Source organism: Carcharodon carcharias, chromosome 12, assembly GCF_017639515.1.
Source record: "Carcharodon carcharias isolate sCarCar2 chromosome 12, sCarCar2.pri, whole genome shotgun sequence".
Classification (NCBI taxonomy): domain Eukaryota; kingdom Metazoa; phylum Chordata; class Chondrichthyes; order Lamniformes; family Lamnidae; genus Carcharodon; species Carcharodon carcharias.
Genome location: NC_054478.1, coordinates 50,041,233 through 50,060,347, shown reverse-complemented (window position 1 = coordinate 50,060,347; position 19,115 = coordinate 50,041,233). Strand labels below are relative to the sequence as shown.

The window sequence follows — 19,115 nt, the reverse complement described above, 5'->3', positions numbered from 1 at the left end:
AGTTTAGAGTGAAGAGATAGTTGCCTTACCCTGAATGCACAGATGAGATCATTCATCCTCTATCTGCATTGGATGGCCAACCTCTTCTGTGCAGCATTGGCACTGACCACCGCTGCCATTGCCTACCAAGCCGGAGCGGTAATGTAGCTGCCCTCCTGCAGCCAGAGCAGGGGTAGAGATCACACAGTGGGCCTCCATGATGTCCAAACGGCACTCGAGGGCTGCAGTCATCTTGCTTTTCGGGGCCATGTCTTTGCTGCATAGCACTGAGCATAGCTGTCCTTTAAATGAGGTGCCTGGCATGATGGCAAGGTGATGTTGTGAAGGGCGAATGAGAGCCCACCTGTCATGGAAACGATGTGTTTCCCGGAATGCATATGTAATGCAGTGGGTTTGGGATGATACAGTGTGAAAACCCATTATTTTACCCACCCGCTACCTCACTTAGTCCAAATCTGGGACAATTCCACCCAGAGGTTTTGAAATGACACATGACACGGAACGTTCAGAAGGGGAAGATGACAATATCGATCAGTCGGAAGGAATTCTACTGGTCACCAGAAGATTTAGTCCAGTAATGGGTGTTCCAGTTGTGGATTCATTCCATTGTGCTGTTAGATAGTGGATACCCGTCCACAGTATGTGGTGTGAATTGGTTTAAATGTTACCTGGATTCTCTAAATTGGAAAAAACCAAAGTAAGGTTAAAGAATATGAAAGTACTACTTGCTTCAGGTTCGTGGATGACAACACATTAACATCACTAAAGAGTGGTGATCCCATGTGATATAGTTGGGGTAAACCACTTTATTAGCATAGAAGTAGTATCCAACAAAATACCCTTACTGTTGAGTGAACTGTCTACGAAAAAGGCTGAAATGAAATTACATATGGAACATGATAAGACAATTGTAATTGGGAAATCTGTAGATTTACTGTTTTCACAATCGGACATTATTGCATCCTGTTGGCAAGAACTAACGTCTCTTATTCAAACTTTAAAGAAGTCTTAAAAAATAAAAACAAAAAAACTGTGGATGCTGGAAATCCAAAACAAAAACAGAATTACCTGGAAAAACTCAGCAGGTCTGGCAGCATCGGTGGAGAAGAAAAGAGTTGACGTTTCGAGTCCTCATGACCCTTCGACAGAACTTGAGTGAGTCCAAGAAAGGGGTGAAATATGAGCTGGTTTAAGGTGTGTGTGTGTGTGTGAGTTGGGGTGGGGGGGGGGGGGGGGGGGGGGGGGTGGAGAGAGAAGTGGAGGGGGTGGTGTGGTTGTAGGGACAAACAAGCAGTGATAAAAGCAGATCATCAAAAGATGTCACAAACAACAGAACAAAAGAACACATAGGTGTTAAAGTTGGTGATATTATCTAAACGAATGTGCTAATTAAGAATGGATGTTAGGGCACTCAAGGTATAGCTCTAGTGGGGATGGGGGGAGCATAAAAGATTTTTAAATATTTTAAAATAATGGAAATAGGTGGGAAAAGAAAAATCTATATAATTTATAGGAAAAAACAAAAGGAAAGGGGAAACAGAAAGGGGGTGAGGATGGAGGAGGGAGCTCAAGACCTAAAGTTGTTGAATTCAATATTCAGTCCGGAAGGCTGTAAAGTGCCTAGTCGGAAGATGAGGTGTTGTTCCTCCAGTTTGCGTTGGGCTTCACTGGAACAATGCAGCAAGCCAAGGACAGACATGTGGGCAAGAGAGCAGGGTGGAGTGTTGAAATGGCAAGTGACAGGGAGGTCTAGGTAATGCTTGCGGACAGACCGCAGGTGTTCTGCAAAGCGGTCACCCAGTTTACGTTTGGTCTCTCCAGTGTAGAGGAGACCACATTGGGAGTAACGAATGCAGTAGACTAAGTTGGGGGAAATGCAAGTGAAATGCTGCTTCACTTGAAAGGAGTGTTTGGGCCCTTGGACGGTGAGGAGAGAGGAAGTGAAGTGGCAGGTGTTGCATCTTTTGCGTGGGCATGGGGTGGTGCCATAGGAGGGGGTTGAGGAGTAGGGGGTGATGGAGGAGTGGACCAGGGTGTCCCGGAGGGAACAATCCCTACGGAATGCAGATAGGGGGGGGTGAAGGGAAGATGTGTTTGGTGGTGGCATCATGCTGGAGTTGGTGGAAACGGTGGAGGATGATCCTTTGAATGCGGAGGCTGGTGGGGTGATAAGTGAGGACAAGGGGGACCTTATCATGTTTCTGGGAGGGAGGAGAAGATGTGAGGGCGGATGCGCGGGAGATGGGCTGGACACGCTCGAGGGCCCTGTCAACGACCGTGGGTGGAAAACCTCGGTTAAGGAAGAAGGAGGACATATCAGAGGAACTGTTTTTGAAGGTAGCATCATCGGAACAGATGCGACGGAGGCGAAGGAACTGAGAGAATGGGATGGAGTCCTTACAGGAAGCGGGTATGAGGACCTGTAGTCGTCTCAATCTCTGGTGATAGACTGTCCACCAATATCCATTACAAACCTAACTCCCACAGCTACCTCGACTACAGCTCCTCACACCCCGATTTTTCTTTTCCCACCTATTTCCATTATTTTAAAATATTTTAAAATCTTTTATGCTCCCCCCAGCCCCACTAGAGCTATACCTTGAGTGCCCTGCCATCCATTCTTAATTAGCACATTCGTTTAGATAATATCACCAACTTTAACACCTATGTGTTCTTTTGTTCTGTTGTTTGTGACATCTTTTGATGATCTGCTTCTATCACTGCTTGTTTGTCCCTACAACCACACCAACCCCCTCCACTTCTCTCTCCACACCCCCCCCCCACCCCCCCAAACCCACACACACACCTTAAACCAGCTTATATATTTCACCCCTTTCTTCGACTCACTCAAGTTCTGTCGAAGGGTCATGAGGACTCGAAACGTCAACTCTTTTCTTCTCCACCGATGCTGCCAGACCTGCTGAGTTTTTCCAGGTAATTCTGTTTAAAGAAGTCTTAATGGCAACAAGGGTTAGGAGTTTAAAGGAAAAAAGGCAAATTGTTTTAGAACTACATCAGCAGTTTGCCCATCCATCTTGTCATAGGCTAAAAATCCTATTAAAGGATGCTGGAGTAATGGATGATAAATGAACTAAATTTATAGAAGAGATCAGTGAGAAATGCAATATATGTAAAAAAAAAAAGGAGGAAACCATCACAACCTATAGAGAGAATCCCATTAGTTAGAGACTTTAATGAAATGATAGCAATGGGCTTGAAGGTATGGGATAAGGACAAAAACATTTTTCTCTTTCACTTCTTAGACATAGCAACTCAATTCAGTCTGTCAGCAGTAATATATAATAAATTCAAAAAGGTTATTGTGGACAAGATAATGGAAAAATGGATAGGAACTGTAGGAACTGGGCTGGCAGCATGGGCTAAATTCCTATCTGATAATGGTGGGGGTGGGTGACAAATTTAAATATGTGAAAATATGAACATTTTAGCAATGAACACAGCAGTGGAAAATCCCTATAGTAATGGAGTTTGTGAAAGGAATCATGCAGTAGTTGATGAGATGTTTCACAAAAGCTAAGCTAACTAGTGTCACGAAACTATAATAATTTTCATAATATTATTGTGGTTTATTGTAAAGGAGGTTTATGGGTGTGAATGTAGATGGTTCTGTCTGTGTGATTTAATTAAATTAGAGTCAGGCTGCAAGCTTGAAATTATCAGAAGAAGTTAGGGGTAAAAGGCATTTGAAATGCTAATGAGTAAACATTGATGAGGTCTTAGCAAGTAGGGTGTGAAGGAAATTTGCATTTTTAGATAAGTGAAGTTGTTTAGGTTTCAAATGGATGGTAAAATGCTTACAACTAACAAGATAAATAGGGCAAGGTTATTATTTTTTTTCCTGCAAGGTACTAATCATATTGGCAACATGAAAGATTTTTATATTATAGGAAAAGTACATTCCCAAAGATATAGAACCATGGAATTACAGATTAAAGAGAGAGAAACATCTATAAAGAAGGAAAGAAAGTGATGTTGTGGGGTCATGTAAGATCGAACAAGTGTGTGTGAAAACAGCCTTGCAAAAGCCTCCAGCCATTTTTGCAAAAGTCTGCTGTGTCCAGTAACTAAAGTTGGAGAAAAGCCTTTTGGAATGCCACTGTCATGTGGGTGCTGTGGTAAACATGCTGCCTTGCTATTTAAATTTAAAAAACTATTTTGGACTGTTGCCTTAAAGGGACTGTATAGTTGGGAGTCCTTTTAATTAGGAATTTTGGTATGTGTTGTAAAACTAAGTAACTGTAATCTTATGTATGTGTTTGAAATCTTATTTTGTTAATAAATGTTCTAATTTAGATTTTAAAAACTCTAAAGGTGTTAGTGGACTCATTACTTCTGAATTCAGTGCCCAAATCTTTTCATAATAAATACAAATTGCAAAACCGTTGTGATAGCATGGCCAAGTTTCCCTTGCGTACCAGGCAAACCAAATCCACTTCACCTGCCACATCATAACACTAGCCAAGTTGTAAATTGACATCCGCTCTGGCATGGACAGTCCATGCAAATAATTCACTTCAAAGTCCCTATCAATTGGTTTATGGGAGAAACCCAAAAATACCTTTGATGAAGTGGGATTATGCCCCAGCCTTGGAAGGGACTACAATTAGTTCATTTTTTTCTGAGCATTTGAATGCCCTGTATGTATGCATTTTTCAAGGCTGAGGTTTCAGAGGAAATTTAGGGAGCCTTAAGGTACCGTATAAGACAACCAGAGCTAAATGTTAATACAGAGGACTTGGTATATTACAATAAAGAAGGGCAGAAAGAGTGGAAAGAACCAGGTAAGGCGATAGGCAGTGATGGAAAAACAGTAATTTTACAATGTGGCAATCAAACTGAGGGTACATTCCTCAAGGTTAATTGGCACTGATTATACACTTACAGAATCTGAACAAGTAATAGAAAGTGAAAAGGTACCATGCACTTCACATACACATACTTTAGATAATTATGAGGAGCAAATTGTGGCATATAAAGAGCTGACTGAATATGAACAAAGTGATGCTGAAGCGTAGGATGAGGCTATTTATTCCAAAGGCCAACTACCCGAAGTTGACACTAGAGTAACATATATGCCAGAATGGGCCAGTGAATGGAGGGATGCCACCATTATAGGGAGAGCCAAATGCAAACATTGGCTGAAAGTGCAAGATGGAAGACAGAAGGTAAGATTCATGTATTGGCAAAATGAGGTATGGATGTGGAAGGCCAGAAAATGCAGTGAGTCTGGAAAGTGGACCGGGAAGTGATCTCAGTCCCAGGAAAATATCTTGGACTTGTGAAAGGGATTGTGATTGTAGGAGAGAGAGATAGTGTAGCAGTAGTTCAGAAAGAGATAGGAGGGCCAGTAGAGGTCATAGTTTGACAAGAACAAGGACCATACAACAGGCTAGGAATGCCACGAGAAGTAGAAGCCCTTATGATTGAGACTAACAATTTATAAGATAAATTGATAAAGGAAGCAAAACAAAAAGAGTTGCAAAATTGGAAAGAATTTGATGTATACACTGAAATACCAGACAGGAGATAGCCAGCCTTAACACTCAAATCGATGTGCACAGCAAAAGTACATCCTGATGGCACGTGTAAGACAAAAGCTATACTAATAGCTTGGGGTTTCAATGAGAAGATCAAGACGTCAGAGTGGAAAAGTGAGCTTGAAGATTTCCTTAGCTCTTATAACAAAATATCCTGCGGGGGCCCCCAGCATCATGGATGCTAGTCTTCAGCCAATTCAATTCATTCCACGTGATATCAAGTAACAGCTGATGGCACTGGATACCGCAAAGGCCATGGGCCTTGGCAATATTCCAGCAATAGCACTGAAGGCTTGTGCTCCAGAACTTGCAGTATCCTTAGCCAATACAGCTATAACACTGGCATCTACCTGGCAATGTGGAAAATTGCCCAGCTGTGGCTTGCACACAAAAAGCAGGACAAATCCAACCCAGCCAATTACCACCCCATCAGTCTACTCTTGATCATCAGTACAGTGATGGAAGGGGTCATCAACAGTGCTATCAAGCGGCACTTGCTTAGCAACATCATGCTCACTGACACTCAGTTTGGGTTCACCAGGGTCACCCATCTCCTGACCTCATTACAGCCTTGGTTCAAACATGGACAAGAGAGCTGAACTCCAGAGGTGAGGCACAAGTGACTGTTCTTTGCATCAAAGAAGCATTTGACCAAGTGTGGCATCAAGGAGCCCCAGCAAAACTGAGGACAATGGAAATTAGCGAGAAATCTTTCACTGGCTGGAGTCATACCTAGCACAAAAGAATATGGTTGTGGTCGTTGGAGTCAATCATCTCAGTTCTAGGACATCACTGCAGGAGTTCCTCAGGGTAGTGTTCTAGGCCCAACCATCTTCAGCTGTTTCATCAATGACCTTCCTTCCATCATAAGGTCAGGAGTAGGGATGTTCATTGATGATTGCATAATGTTCAGCACCATTCGCGACTCCTCAGATATTGAAACAGTCCATGTTCAAATGCAGGAGGACCTGGGCAATATCCAGGCTTGGGCTGACAAGTTGCAAGTAACAGTCATGCCGCACAAGTGCAGTCAATGACCATCTCCAACAAGAGAGAATCTAACCATCACCCCTTGATATTCAATGGCATTACCATTGCTGAATCCCCAGTTATCAACATCCTGGGGGTTACCATTGACCAGAAACTGAACTGGACTAGCCATATAAATACTGTGGCTACAAGAGCAGGTCAGAGGCTAGGAATCCTGCGGCGAGTAATTCACTTCCTGACTCCTCGAAGCCTGTCTAACATCTCCAAGGCACAAATCTAGAGTATGATAGAATACTCCCCACTTGCCTGGATGAGTGCAGCTCCCACAGTGCTCAAGAAGCTTGACACCATTCAGAAAAGAGCAGTCCGTTTGATTGGAGCCCCATCCACAAACGTTCACTCCCTCCACCACTGATAATAGCAGCAATATGTACCATCTACAAGATGCACTGCAGGAACACACCAAGCCTCCTTCAACAGCACCTTCCAAACACACGATCACTACCATCTAGAAGGACAAGGGCAGCATACAAATAGGAACACCAACACCTGGAAGTTCCCCTCCAAGCCACTCACCATCGTGACTGGGAAATATATCATGGTAGCTTCACTATCACTGAGTCAAAATCCTGGAACACCCTCCCTAACAGCACTGTGGGTGTACCTACACCACATGGACTGCAGTGGTTCAAGAAAGCAGCTCGCCAACACCTTCTCAAGGGCAAATGGGATGGGCAATAAATGTTGACTGAGCCAACAACATTCGTACCCCATGAATGAATCAAAAAGTAAATATTCCGTGGAATATAAATTGATTGATATAAAAGCTTCATTTTTGCAGGGTCAGAATGTCAAAGGGAAGTGTTTTTGAAATCAGCTAAAGAACTGGTAATATAGAAGAGAAACTGGAAATTAAATAAGTGTATTTATGGGTTGAATCATATATCAAAGTTATGGCATTTCTCAGTTAGGCCTATCCTGCTGAAAACAGGTTGTATTCATCTAAAAGCAGACCCAGCAATGTTTTGTTGGTATCACAAGGAGAAACTAACATACATCTTTATGACGCATGTTGATGATTTTCTGTAGGGAGGTTCTGCAGAATTTGAGCAACGGGTGATAGATAACATAAAGAAGGAGTTTAAGATTGGCAGTCAGGCTTTGGGGCCCTTTAAATATATCAGGTCAGACATTAAGCAGAATAAGTTGGGAGTGACATTGAATCAACAATCTTGCTTAGAAAATGTCAATAAATCAGGCCAGGTCCTCAAAAAATGATCTTGCATCCAAGGAAGGAACAAACCAATTAGAAGTTTAATTGGACAGTTGAATTGGTTGTGCACTCAGACTGGACCTGATGCCAGTTATGATGTATTGGAACTATAGTGAAAAATGATATAATTGGGGAGGATCTGAGAGCAAATAAAACATTAAGGAAATTAAACTTAGAGAAATTCATGCTCAAGTTTTCAGCCATGAGTGATCCAGAAGAAATGAAGTTAGTGATTTTTCGCAATGCTTCACATGCCAATTTTCCAAGTGGATATTCTAGCACAGCAGGGTTTATCATATTTTTGGTGGGAAAGAATAATAAATGTTGTCCATTAGTCTGGGAAGTGAAGAAAATAAAGAGGGTAGTTAAAAGCACCTGAAGTTGCTGAAACACTGGTGCTAGTAGAAGCGATTGATATGGGTATGTACTTATTTAATATTGTGAAGGAAATCCTATAAAAGGGGAAATCTGAGAAAAGTTTGCCCATAGAATGCTATGTGGACAACCTTTCTCTTTGGGACAATGTTCATTTTGACAAAGGGTGTCATTGAAAAAAGGCTGAGCATTGACCTTGCTAACATGAAGGAAATATTGAAATGAAGAGAGGTTTCCAAAATAAAATGGGTAAATGCAAGTCAGAGAAGTACTTGCTCCAAGTAATTATTAGGTGTACTGGAGGGGACATCTTGCGTTATAATGACAAATGGAAAACCAATATTTTCTTTGATGGATTTGTAATTATTAATACATGCTAAAGAAAAAAATGTTTAGAGAAAGGGGAATATGGGATCTGTTAATGGTTGGTTGTATTATAATGTGAGAAATCGAAGATGACAAAATATATAAATTTTGTTTCTTTGATTAAGTGTTTTAATGATAGATTGTTCTTGTGTTTTCAGAAGTTTTAATTTAAAGAGAACAGGAGAATCTTTTAATGTCTTGTAAAATTGCATTGTTAAGGTTTGGTAATTACATTGTTAAGGTTAAGAGAAACAGGCGATGGGTGTTAATTGAGCACCTATAAATAGGGGATAGCTGGGACACTGGGCTGAGTGGGAGGAGAGCTGTGAGACTGCACAAGTCAATAAACTCTCTCAATAAAGAAAAGATGTGTCTTTGTTTTTGCTTCACCAACTGGCTTGTATCCTACTGACAAAGTAAAGCAAAATTATGCACGGATTGTGAAGGAGACTTTTAGGACTGTGGGGAATTAAAGTTCTTATAGCGCATTTTTCACTAACCACTTTCCTGTCATGATGCTGTTTGGTCCAAATAATTTTGCTGGCAGCAGCCCGAGTGAAATGTTGGGCCTTATTATTACATGCCTGTATATTTAAAACTTTGAAAACAAAAGAATTTGGTCCCTATGGAAATGTAATTTGTTTATTTTACATTACTTTGGATAGAAATTTGACTTGTACCCAAACAAATGCAAAGTCAAAGGAGCGATCACCCCATATGCTAAATGAGCATCTGACTGCAGTTCACCAGATGGGGAGGGAGGGAAATCAGCCAAATCGCACACATAACCGGCCAAGAGCAGTAGAAACCACCCAAACCAAACCAATATGGCAAACAGTATGCTTCCAGTTCTGATCAGGCAAACAGATTGAAGCACAACAGTCAGAGGCTAAGGGATCATTCATGAAATGCAAAGTTGGTGGCCAAAAGCTGAATTTTTCTTCAATTTTCTTGCAGTTCTACAGAGTTACCACCAGTCATCTGCCATGTTTCCTGGCGGGAATTCTGAAAAAATGGCAAACGTGCCCATTATCAACTGTTTAAACTGTTTCACGAGGGGGTCCACCAATCTACTGTCAAAGTTACAGCAAGGGGGGAAGGGAACTCCCGGAGAACATGTAAAATTACGCATAGTGACGTCAGGCGTGCATCCCAATGTCACCGCACGTCATTTAGATTGTCTGTTTGGCGGCTGTCGACTCGGCTGCACACCCGCCAAATTGCAAAAGGCCTATTAAGGCCATTAGAAAGTAATTAAAGTTGTTAGGAATGCTGCCTGTCCAACCTTAAGGTTGGCGGGTAGTCGAAGAGCCCAGGCGGCCTTCACATTTTTCATGAAACTCCATCCACAGGCGGGATGAGGTTTCATGAAGGATTTATTAATTAAATTTTAAAAATTGAAATATTAATGGACATGTCCAAGCTCATGTGACAGTTTCACATGAGGGGGCATGTCCTTAATTTTTTTTTTACCTTTCTTCAATGTTTCATAAGTGAAAGTAATCTCCCTAAGGATGAATGAGTGCCATGTTTATTTTGTTTGACTGACATCTTTATGTGATGATAATAAGTTATTCCAATTTATCCCATGCATTTACATCATTACTACTACCCCATCCCCCCACCCTCAAGTCCCTGAGTTGATAGGTTCAGATGGTCTTGAGGTTTTAAAACACTTCCATATCTTGTTTGCACTATTGACAGAGGAGTGGTAGGTATGTAAGGTGTTGATTATAGTTCAGATGGTCAGAATGAGTCTTCATAATCATTCGTAGGTTAACGATAAGTTTTTTATTGTCTCTTTGAACTATGTACAAATATACTGTAAATACATGAGCTAGGAGCTGTCTCCATGTTTGTTGGTACACATGGCACTGTCCAATACTCAAGTGACCCTGTGTGCAGGTCATGTGCTTTCTTACATCACTGTGTGGGCGGTACTGTACTCTGTCTCACATTAACCCTATATATGTGCCAGACCCTTATACTGCAGTAGGCTCTATCGCTGCAGGTAAACTTTGTTCACTTGGAGGTTGTTCTGGCATCTGAGTGTCTTCCTCAATTTCCCTCCACTGTACAGTGGCAGGGACACTTTGAGGGATGAGGAGGCGGCTCCTCCTGTTTCTCCCGACTGTGCCACCTGGGGTGCCAACTAGGTATAACCAGGGCTTGTCATCGTCTTCCTGGATGATGGTGCCCTCTCTCTCGAGGTCGTCCTTCTGTAGTTGTGGCAAGTGTCTGGTGTGGTACCTTTTATGTAGGCAGAAGCCTGATTTTGCCTGCAGGACTGCTCTTTGTTGTGGTTGTCCTGGTAATCCTTGGCTACCAACCCTGATATTAGATTCTTTGACAAGATTGGGAGTTGCGTGCAGTTTTCTGCCTATCAGGAGTTCAGAGAGGGTGAGGCCACATTGTAATGGGGTGGGCCTGAAGGTTAACAGTGCTTTTTGGAAGTCTTTGTTCTTTTTTCAGAGGGCTTTTATCGTGTGGACCCCTCTTTTAGTGGCATGAACATGCACACTGGTTTAGCATCCTCCCTCAGTTTGATCTTGTACGAGTTCTTCAGTTGCCCCAATCCTATTAGGAGCTTCAGAAACTCCCTTTTAAACTTAGAGACAGGCCCTTGTTGGTTGACCTCATCAATTTTTTTGTAAAAGGTTAAGGTTGACACAGGCTTTTCAGCTGAGCAATGAACAATCCTGGTTATGGACTGACAGGAGGTCTCGGATTGTTATGTCTTTGTATCTGAGTGTCGTCTGCAGAGTACCGTTTAGCAGGAGTTTGATGCCTCCTGCCCAGTACAGATACATTGTGGGTGGCATCAACTATTGGTTGGGTAACCAGCCATGGTTCCCTGTCCAATAGGACTGTAACACTGGCTCCCATGTCCAATTTAAAGTTCGTGAAATGTCTGTATTCCAGAACAAAAATCCAGGATCATTGACCTCAGCCTAGAAGCATGATTATGTGTCCTGGTGTGCTGTCTCAACCTCACGAATCCTCTTGAAATCTTCTGTGTGTTTTGATATTTTGGCTTTTCAGTGTCCCGAAGCATCCTAATCAGTTACATTGAAAGCATTAGGCTGAAATTGCCAGACATGGAATGTGCCTGTGGAGAGCCTTTGCTCCACAGTGCTGGCAGGGTCTCTCTACTGGTTGGTTAGGATATTGCTTCCCTTGGTCTGGAGTATCCCTATTTGTGCCGTTTAACTAAATGGACTGTGGGGTTTACTTTTTTCTATGGTTTACTTTCTCCTCTTAAAATGGACCAGTGCTGCAAACAGATTCCAGATTTTCAGACAATCTGGATCGTTTCTCAAGGGTTAGAATTTCCATCGCTTGAAGCATGTCTGAAAGTGCATCATCTGTCGCTCCTACAACTATTCTATCCCTGATTAGCTCAGATTCAGCTATTCAGTACAGCTCATTAATGAAGGAGTCAACAGACTCTCCGGGCTGCTGAACACATTTATTAAATTTTGCTCTTTCAAAGATTTTGTTACTCCTGAGGTTAAAATAACCATTAAATGATTTTAAAACTTTATCAAATTTTGCAGATGAGGTAACTAGATGTATTGTTGCTCCCTCCTGTGAATCACTCATCATGTGATGCAATTACGTGGGCTTTGACCAATGGTCTTATTGCACAGGTGGTGCTTCCAATGGACAGATCGTGTCTAGCGTGCAAGCACCTCTACATGACTCATAAATAAAGTTTACCATTTTCTTCACCAAACCTGCTGCTCCATCAAGTTATCATAGCAGATAATTAGATGATTCATCATCTAGCTATTATATCATCAGCTATCGGGCCTACCAAGTAAAACTATGGTAACTTGTCTGGTTTCTGTCTTTTTATCCAGACCTGAAGCAATCATGCATTAAGGAGCCTCTTTCTCCAAAGTACTCAGTTTTGTGATTGATCTGGTCAAAATTGATCTGGAAGCACGGATTTCTGATCCATGGTTAAATTTTTTTAATTGCAGCTTCAAGATGTTTCCGAAAATCCAAGATTGTGCCACTGTATGCTTCTTCACAATGGGTTTTCCCGCACTTGCCGGTTTTGATGGGCTTCTGCTGTAATGGCATTCACGATTTCAGCCTTGAAATTTTTTCGGCATGGTATTTTACTCAGTCCCAAGCTAACCTTTTAAGAGTAAAATTTTTAGCTCAGCGGACGCACTCCCGGCCCAACAGGGCATAAAGTGACGTGCAATGACATTGGGCAAACATCCTGACGTTATCGTGCACTTGTGCGATATTTCGGTCGATGGGCACGCATCAAAGTCGGTAGTGCGCCCGCCAACAATTAAAAGGCCTGTTATGACCGTTAAATGATCAATTAACTTGAATTTTTCACTGCCCATCCAACCTTATGATTGACGGGCAGGCGAAAATGCCAAGTAGCCTTTGCACTTTTTAGGAAACCTCATCCATGGGTGGGGTGAGGTTTCCTAAAGCAAATAAAAATAAAATTAAAATTTTAATAATTAATTAATTAATAACTTGCCCCTGCTCATGTGACAGAGTCACATGGGGGGGACATGTTTCATGACATTTTGATTTTCTTTATGAATTTTTTTATAACACTTCATCTCCCTGAGGCAGCTCTGTGCCTCGGGGAGACTATGAAGCGCGCAGCCACGTGCATGAGCAAAGGTAGCACTCGCCTGGCTTGCACTCCAAACCTTGCGCCACCCCCCCCCCCCCAATCCCTCCCATGTTTCATGCTAGGCAGTCCTTAATTGGCCTGCTGGCATGAAATTGCCTACCGGCCCTGATCGTGGATGGAGGTCGGCTTCCTGACTGTCCCCGCCTGCCCCCGCCGAGCCTGTCCAACATGGATGAAATTCTGCCCTAAGTTCAGAGCCTTACATTACACAGCTCGCTTTTCCAGCAACGATAAATCCCAACTGTAAAACATACACTTCAGTCTTCCTATTCAAACATATTCAAGTAAAAAACTTTCACAAAAATATGTACTCGTATGCGTAAACTGTGGTGTTTGAAACTTATGTTGTACATGACGTCAATAGTAATACACATCAGAAAATAATGTATTAAACTGAGAAAATAAAAATAGTCTTATATTGAAGGTTTTAAGCAGAACCTGATCCTTTTCAGAATTAATCTTAAATGAATGTTACTCTATGTGCATATTTCAAATACATGTATAGGTCACACTCAAATGTTTGAGAAGAAGCAAATTAAATGATTCATTGAATTTAATCTAGGGTGAAGGCAAAACATCTGTTAATCTTTTGTGCACTCCGTAATTAGATGCTGAGAAGGAGTTTCCTTTTAAGGGACCTCTAACATCTGTTATGACAGCAGTCTGCATTGTTAATTGAATGCCCCAATTGCTGCAAAATCAGCAAACTTTAATTACAGAATTGCTTAGGATGCCCAATATTTTACATACATTAAGAAAGATACAATCATGTGATTTAATAAAAGCAGTATTGAACCTGATGACAAATGCTGCTCGGTTAATTACATGGCAAACATACAGCCTCAATAAATTTGAATCACTATGAACAAGGCTTATGATAATGGTTTGTATGCATTTCATCACATATAAAACATGTTGCACCCAATATATATTTTCTAGATTACAAAAGAATTCTACTAATTGAACAATATAAATGCATGCAGAAAGTATAGAACAAAGTACAAAAACAAAGGAAGCGGATTTCGGACTTGCTGGCGTGAACGTACTTTAAGGAAGAAGGAATTTGCATTCATATAGCAAGTGCTCAGAATGTACTAATGTTCCAATGAGTTACTTTTCTGAAGTACAATCACTTCTATGGTGTATGAAAACATATGGCAGCCAATCCCACAAACAGCAGATGAAAGCATGAGCAGTAAATGTGTTTCAGGTGGTGTTGGTTGAGGAATGACTGCTGGCTATGACACTGGGGGATCACCCTGCTCTTCTTAATCCCAGGGGAGTTTTTAAGCAGCTTTGTGATGCAAGTTCTCAGTGCCAGGTGACAATGGTGTCAATTCTAACACACCACCTATTTTCTTACCATTGCAGTAAATTAATACCTCCAATCAAAAATCAATTTAAGTTATTTAAACCTAAAAGTCCTTTGTGACTTTGGCTTTCCACACAATCTACTGTTCTCATCTTCTTTGTGGTTTGACATCAGCAAGAATTAAGTCACACTGTTCAGCTCCTGCCAGAAACTTTGCATCCTAGCCTCTGTTTCCATTACCACAGCTGACTGAACACCACACTGCTTACCAGTTTGGCCAGAGCTGAACTTCAAACCCGAAATTGGCAATCACTTCAATTTCAAAATCCTCACCCTTGTTTTGAAATTCCTCCAAGGTGTCACTCCACCCTTTCTCTGTATTTTCCTCCAGCCTTGCAAACCTCCAAAGCTCTGCATTCCTCCAATCCTGGCCTCTTGAGCATCCCTGATTTTTATCACACCCACTATGGCGACCATACCTTCAACTGTCAACAGGACCAAAGTTTTGGAATTCCCTCCCTAAACCTTTCCACATCTCCACCTCTCTCTCCTCCTTTAAAATGTACCTTAAAATCTACTTCTACTCTCCTAAAAACTCCTTATGTGGCTTGATGTCAGATTTTGTTGGATCCTGGATTGTAACTTGGAATGTTTTTCAACATTGAAGATGCTATATAAATGTTAATGGTTATTGTTGTTATTCTACCACCATCAAAATGATCCATACATTCTCCGTGATTGCCTATACTTGCCTCATCCAAGCCTTTATCACTTGAAAATCTGAATTCTCCAACACTCTAAAGCTGGCCTCTGTCCTGCAAAAACTCCAAGTCATTCAAAACTCTGACACCCACATCCTACCAAATATTAAGTCCTACTCTCCTTTTATTCCTGCCCTGTCAAGGTTCACTGGAGCCCTTTTCCCCAATGGACTGATTTCAAATTCCTTATTCCTATTTACAAATCTCTCCTTAGCCTGATGCCACACTACTGCTTCAACCTTCTCCAACCCTATGTCCTAGCTCACAAACTCCAGTGTTCACACTTTGACTGACTATATATTATCCCCACCACCCCATTTGCAACAAAGTCTTCAGACATTATTGTCCTGCAAGCCAGAATTCTTTTCGTAAACCCCTGACTCAGTAGGATAAGATGAGAGTGACAAGATATGAACAATTCCAGTAATGCATAGCAACAGTACTCTAGAGTGAAGAGGTCCAAGGACAGTCCAAAATTCATCTCCCAGTCTCGTCACCCCAATTCAGGTGAGCTGCGGCTGGCAAACATCTCAATGTAGCTCTTCTCTCAGAGCCGAATCACTTTAACTGGTGCTGAGGAACATAAGTAAGTCTGGGAAGGTAATTGAGAGGGGGAGTGGTGGGTTGAGGGCATACCACCAGCATTCCTGATCGTACTGAATCCAGAATTGGGACATTTCAGGGCCTTTCTTTGAGCAATCCATTTAAGAATTACTTATTATGCAACTCAGGAGCCAGAGCTGCTAGTTGGAGCTTGTAAAATGAGCACAGACATGATTTTAGCTGGCTGTGCCGGAGCTGCCTAAAAATGACACTGACCAGGTTAGCAGTGGCCCAAACATCCATGGAGATTGGATGCAAATTGGTTATCATTGTGGCCATTTCATTCCTGGAAAACAGGTGCATGATGTTGAGTTTAGACCCCACTGTTTCTTTCTCCCTCTTCACAGCCTTCTAAAATCAATGCACTTCGCTAATGCTTTCGGTCACTTCCTTTTTCTCTTCTAATTACTCCTGCTTATTATCCTTTTCTGCCACATTCTTCTTTCTGCGAAGCCGCTATGGAAATTTTATTGCATTAAAAGTGCTAGACCAGTGCAAACTCTTGTTTTATTTGAAGCACATTAGCAATGCTAATATATTCTAATGATCATAAACTGAAAAGCAATAATTCACCAGTGGTTTATCTAAACAAGCAATTTTTTACAGTTTTTTTGGCATGGATTAATATTGACAATGATTAAAGGGTGAACAAATGTATAATGTTTGATACCTGAGAAAATTAACAAATATTCCAAAATGTAACATGATGATGAGAAATGAATTAAGAGCTGATATTGGATCAGAAAAAGTCCAAACCTCATCACAAAAACCCTCAACCAAAAACTGCGCCAACATGTCTTCAACATGTGATCATCAATTAGATTTACTCCATAAGGAAGAAAATACTTTCCAAGGGTTTAAGCAACCTGATGAGTAAAGTACGGTATATTTTAAAACAATATTCCCATTCAGTGTAAGTTATTTGAAAACCACAATTGATTATGGTTACCTAATATCAATGCAGCCACAAATTCACATCAATAAAATCCAACTCTATCACTCACTTCAATTGTATCGATTATTTAGTACCTATTTGCCAATTATAACAGACCTTCTACATATCATGTAATGATTAGTCTGAAACCATTAATAGAACAATCTCTATAAATTGAGTCACATTTGGCCACTGCTATATTCATAGCAGAGATGTGACGAAGCACAAGGAGACTTCCTCAGGTAAAAGAAACCTCAGCCAGAGAAGACATTCCATCAGGGAAGGCAGTTCTACACAACACTGACAACATGATGTGTTGCTACCTTCTCCTAACAGCCTCCTGTGGGCTACAGTAAACAAATTGGAGGGTCTGCAGCAAGATGTCAGGGAAAATCAGCCATGTGAGATGGAGTCAGATCCTTCAATCCTCTAGCTCAAATCTGCTGGAGGAGTTTATATACCTCTTTAATCAGGCCATTAACAGGAAAAGAATTCTGGAGTACAGTGTCCATTTAGTGTACAGTTTTGTCTATCCAGGTTCATGTGGGCAGGGTCACATTACATAAGGCTGCACAACTTGAGCGAAGAGATTTGATGGAGCACATTGGAACCCTGATTTTAAATCAGGCCAGGCAGCAGGTTTCTTGCCTCTACTGTGACCAGCATGAGGCACAGCCAGTTTTAAAGCCTGGGTCTCATTTTATTTTGATAGCTGGCTATCCAACCAATCACTTCAGAATATGGTAAGCCCATAGCTTCCCTGGAGGTCGTAGTGAAGGTACTAAGGACAAGGAGGGTGATCATGTTCCTGCACACTCCTGGGACCATACCCAGAGCAAATACATTTATCCATTTTTATTTTCAAGAGCCACTCGCTAGCCCTTAGCCTCTCTTTCTTTCTGCAGGGCAAGAAAATGCATAATATAAGGAAGGTGAACAAGATCAAAGGAAGAATATCTAATGTCAAAGCCCTCATCAAAATGGAGCAGGAAGTTTGTGATAATTATGGCATTATGTAATGCATAGTATATCTTTAAGAAGGATGTTATAAAGGAAGATCACATGATCTTACGTAACCAACAGAGGAGTAGCATGGACTACCTCTGTAGTCAGTAGTCTGAGTTAGTAAGCAGAAGAATGGAGACAGGGTTTGAGTTGAAATCACACAAGTGTAGCTGCTGAGTGCCTTTGTAAATAAACAGAATGTGCTCCACGTAAGAACTATCTGCTGATCAACTGTCCATTGTACCAACTCGGCCATCACAAAACAAGTGTGCAACCAGGATCCATAAGTCCCCAACAAACTGGTGACCAGGATCCAACAAAGTTGTAGTGACTAGTGTCCGGGCAAAGCCATGAGCATTGGTAACCCTGGCTCCTTTCTCTTCTGTAAACCATCTTCTTAAAGCCCTCTCCCGTCTTTTCCGCCCTCACCTCCAACAAGAGCAAGGAGCTCATGGGCTTTTGTGTCATTAAGATGGAGACCTTCTGATCAGCTGCCTCTGTTGCATCTCTCCCTTCCACTGGCGCACCGGTTCAAACTTGCTCTAAAGAAATGCCACCCCCCCCCACCCCCCACCAACACCCACACCCACGCCTTACTTCTGAACTCTCCCCTTCTCTTGTTTCTCTCCTATGTCCCCTCAAGCCCTCTCTGAGCTCATCTTATCCATGAGACGCACCTCATGCTCCCTCAACCATATTATCTCTCAACTGCTGACTACCCAACATCCCCTCCTGACCAATATTGATAAAAGCTCTGTCCCTTTGGGTGTTATCTCTCTCTCTATTAAATCAGCCATCACCACCTCTCTCCTCAATAAACCTACCTGTGATCCCACTATCCTTCCAAAAAAGGCCAGTGAACCACTATCCTTCCAAATTACTGCCCCATCCCCAACTACTTTTCCTCCCCAGAGTCCTCAAAGTGTTGTTGCCTCCCAAATACCTGCCCACAATGGTAGACATGACAAATATGGGGAGATATTCAAACAATGTAGTCCCAACATTATTTTTTCCCAAAATTAAACAAATATTCAACTTATAAATAGTATCAGGGAAATGGAATAATTTTCAAGTAATTTGTTTGCCATCTGTTATTTAGCTATATTATTTCATTCTGCTCCAGCCCTCAATTTGCCTTATCTGTTTCACAGCCACTTATATGCATGGTATTCTCTTCTATGCCAAACAGGGCCACCATACAGATACTGTATGTCAAGTACAATTTGCATCTTTCACAGAATACAGTACAACCTGGGGCACAATTCC

The 19,115-nt window shown here is 41.6% G+C and overlaps 1 protein-coding gene across 3 annotated transcripts in view; it reads right to left on the bottom strand.

Moving 5' to 3' along the window:
- The window catches only part of LOC121284922 (nck-associated protein 5-like), a 716,253-nt gene that overhangs the window by 676,445 nt on the left and 20,693 nt on the right, over nt 1-19,115 (bottom strand). The window lies entirely within an intron of this gene.